Here is a 4,388-nt window from a genome sequence, read left to right as displayed (position 1 = left end):
CAGTGATTTTATTTAATTTATCCATGTTAGGGTTCAAAGTTATATACTATTTGTTCAACCATGTTAGGGTTCAAAGTTAATTTCTCCATGTTAGGGTTCAAAGTTAGCTCAACCATATTAGGGTTCAAAGTTATAGATTATTTGCATTTTTTAGGGTTCTTATTAATACATTTAGTCCAAAATATTTAGTTTTACCTACTAATTTGGGGAAGAAATTGTTTGAAGAGAAGAAACTCTAAGAGTTGCACCTTTAGGATTATGTATTGGAATTTTAGTTTATAAATTAAAATTTTAGGATATGACTTGAACTTTTGTGGATATGAGTTGAACCTTTAGGATATGAATTGAACCTTTAAGATATGAATTGAAATTTTTGGTTTATGTATTGGAAGTTTAGTTTATAAATTAAAATTTTAGGATATGAATTGAACTTTTGTGGATATGAGTTGAACCTTTAGGATATGAATTGAACCTTTAGGATATGAGTTGGACTTTTAGTTTATGTATTGAAATTTTAGGATATGACTTGAACTTTTGTGGATATGAGTTGAACCTTTAGGATATGAATTGAACATTTAGGATATGAATTGGACTTTTAGTTTATGTATTGGAATTTTAGTTTATAAATTGAAATTTTAGGATATGACTTGAACTTTTGTGGATATGAGTTGAACCTTTAGGATATGAATTGAACCTTTAGGATATTAGTTTATGTATTGGAATTTTAGTTTATAAACTAAAATTTTAGGATATGACTTGAACTTTTGTGGATATGAGTTGAACCTTTAGGATATGAATTGAACATTTAGGATATGAATTGGACTTTTAGTTTATGTATTGGAATTTTAGTTTATAAATTGAAATTTTAGGATATGACTTGAACTTTTGTGGATATGAGTTGAACCTTTAGGATATGAATTGAACCTTTAGGATATGAATTGGACTTTTAGTTTATATATTGAAATTTTAGTTTATAAATTAAAATTTTAGGATATGACTTGAACTTTTGTGGATATGAGTTGAACCTTTAGGATATGAATTGAACCTTTAGGATATTAGTTTATGTATTGGAATTTTAGTTTATAAATTAAAATTTTAGGATATGACTTGAACTTTTGTGGATATGAGTTGAACCTTTAGGATATGAATTGAACATTTAGGATATGAATTGGACTTTTAGTTTATGTATTGGAATTTTAGTTTATAAATTGAAATTTTAGGATATGACTTGAACTTTTATGGATATGAGTTGAACCTTTAGGATATGAATTGAACCTTTAGGATATGAATTGGACTTTTAGTTTATGTATTGAAATTTTAGTTTATAACTTGAACTTTTGTGGATATGAGTTGAACCTTTAGGATATGAATTGAATCTTTAGGATATGAATTGGACTTTTAGTTTATATATTGGAATTTTAGTTTATAAATTGAAATTTTAGGATATGACTTGAACTTTTGTGGATATGAGTTGAACCTTTAGGATATATTAGTTTATGTATTGGAATTTTAGTTTATAAATTAAAATTTTAGGATATGACTTGAACTTTTGTGGATATGAGTTGAACCTTTAGGATATGAATTGAACCTTTAGGATATTAGTTTATGTATTGGAATTTTAGTTTATAAATTGAAATTTTAGGATATGACTTGAACTTTTGTGGATATGAGTTGAACCTTTAGGATATGAATTGAACCTTTAGGATATTAGTTTATGTATTGGAATTTTAGTTTATAAATTGAAATTTTAGGATATGACTTGAACTTTTGTGGATATGCGTTGAACCTTTAGGATATGAATTGAACCTTTAGGATATGAATTGAAATTTTTGGTTTATGTATTGGAATTTTAGTTTATAAATTGAAATTTTAGGATATGACTTGAACTTTTGTGGATATGAGTTGAACCTTTAGGATATGAATTGAAATTTTTGTGTATGAATTGAACTTTTAGGATATGAATTGAACTTTTAGGATATGAATTGAGCCTTTAGGATATGAATTGAGCCTTTAGGATATGAATTGAACTTTTATGGATATGAATTGAAATTTAGGATTGCGGGAGGATTTTGTAGAAGGTGTTGATGACTTTATTAGACATGCAATGCAACTTCCACCAAGAATAACTTAGACACAGTACCTGAATTTTGTAGAAGGGGTTGATGACTTTATTAGGCATAAAAGAAAAGGTTATAGAGGAATTCTCTGCTTCATTTTCCAAGAGGAAGTAGAGAATTCCTCTATAACCTCTTCTTTTATCTGCTTAGGAAATGTTAAATTCTTACCTACACCATCACTGTTTGAAACACATGTCATTGCCTTCTCATCATCATTGTCGCTAATGAGAACAACAATTGATCAAAGACACACCCTGTCGGGTACTGTATCCAAGTTACTCTCTGTATCTAAGTTCATCTCGAGTAATAGTACCACGGGGATAATCACCAAAGCCACCAGACAACTTTATGATGCCAATGAAGTAAGATGAGTTATTCAATGAGACTCGTATTGTAAAGAAGAAGAAAGAGACTGATCCAGAAAGGTGGGTCGAGGGTCGAGCCTCGACTATACATGTAAGTTTTTTACTTTTTATTAAGTATTTTGATTTACTTTTATATTAATTTTGAAATACTAATTCAATATAATTTTTCTTATAAGTTCGCTTCACAGCTGATGTGGGGGAATTCATACGCAGTCAGCCACCTAATGAGTCGGGCGAGGCAATCCAACTTTCGGATGAGGATGCTGAAAGAACACTCCTTGAGTACTTTATATACTTTGAACTAGACAATAGAACCAGTTTTCAAATGGGCTTGTAATAAGCGTTAACTTAGTTTTGTTAGCTTAATGTGTTAGTTCTATTGAACTTTATACTTTGTTGCTTTTTATTGTTGTTGTTGTTGTTGTTGTTGTTGTTGTTGTTGTTTATTGTTGTTGTTGTTGTTGGCATAAAATGCATGTTTAGGATTTTTGGTAAGCTGGCAGGTGGTGTAGCTGCCAAAACAGGCATTTTCTGGCAAAAATATACCAAGAAAAGCGACCAATTTGTCGTTTTTCCCTTAAAAAAAATAATTTTCTGGGCAATAGCGACCAACCTTGGTCGCTATTTAACCCAGATTTCTCAAAAGCGACCAACTTTGGTCGCTATTCTATTTAAAAAAAATAATTTCTGAAAATATAGCGACCAAAGTTGGTCGCTTATAATTAAAAAAAATTATTTCTTGAAGTTAGCAACCAACTATGGTCGCTTATTTAAAAAAAAAAAACGACCAATCTTGGTCTCTATTTTCTAGATTTTAAAATATAATATTTGGATTAGAGACCAAAGTTGGTCGGTTTTTTATGATTAATAATAAATAAATAAATAACGTATTTTACATTTAGAGACCAACTTTGGTCGCCAAAATTATATTATTAAAATAATAAAGCGACCAAAGTTGGTCGCTATAGTCTTTACCCGGAATATTTGGTCCTTTTACCTTAGAGACCAAAGTTGGTCGCTATAGTCTTTACCCGGAATATTTGGTCCTTTTACCTTAGAGACCAAAGTTGGTCGCTAGCGACCAACTTTGGTCCCTAAAATAAAGGGACCAGCAATATTGCGACCAGGCATGTTTGGTCGCTTTTTGGTCGCTTTTAGGCCTATAAGCGACCAACTTTGGTCGCTTTTTGTGGTCGCTTTTTACCGGATTTCTAATAGTGATTATCTAACATTCACTTTCTTGTAGTAGTTTTATTTCCATGAGTTAATTATTTTTCACTTCTATAAAATCTTCTTACATTCTCATTAAAAAAATAAAAAAAATATTAAAAGTAAATTCCAACCTGTACTCGTGAAACATATAATAACAGAGACTTTCTTGCCACTTGTGCCACCAATCTTATGTTCATATCATTCACTTAATAGTAAATTAAACGATACTATATAAAAGCAGAAATATAAAATAAAAATGATATTTGACGCAATACCTTACTGATTTTAATGCTTTAAACATACTAAGATCATTGAAAATCGTATGTTTTCTTGTTAATACCAATAATAAACCGATACCAAAGTCAAACCAAGAGAAATGAAATTGTTCGAAAAGGTCTAATCATTAAACTTAAACAAATTAACCAAATAAAGTATGTATATAATTTTTTTCCAAACGACTTGCTGAACCTAACCAGTGAAATCTCCAGTACTTGTATGTAACTAAAAGACGTACTCCCTCTATTCCATTTTCTACGGCACCCTTTCCGTTTTAGTCCATACCAAAAGAATAGTACATTTATATATTTCAAGACAATAATTGTAAACTTCTCATTTTACTCTTACAAGTTTTTAAAGTCCTTTCTTAAACTCTGTATCAGATATATCTGAAACACATATAGCGTCACAGAGATCG

This window comes from Nicotiana tabacum, chromosome 6, assembly GCF_000715075.1.
Source record: "Nicotiana tabacum cultivar K326 chromosome 6, ASM71507v2, whole genome shotgun sequence".
In the NCBI taxonomy this organism is placed as follows: domain Eukaryota; kingdom Viridiplantae; phylum Streptophyta; class Magnoliopsida; order Solanales; family Solanaceae; genus Nicotiana; species Nicotiana tabacum.
Note: the sequence above shows the minus strand (reverse complement) of the source record.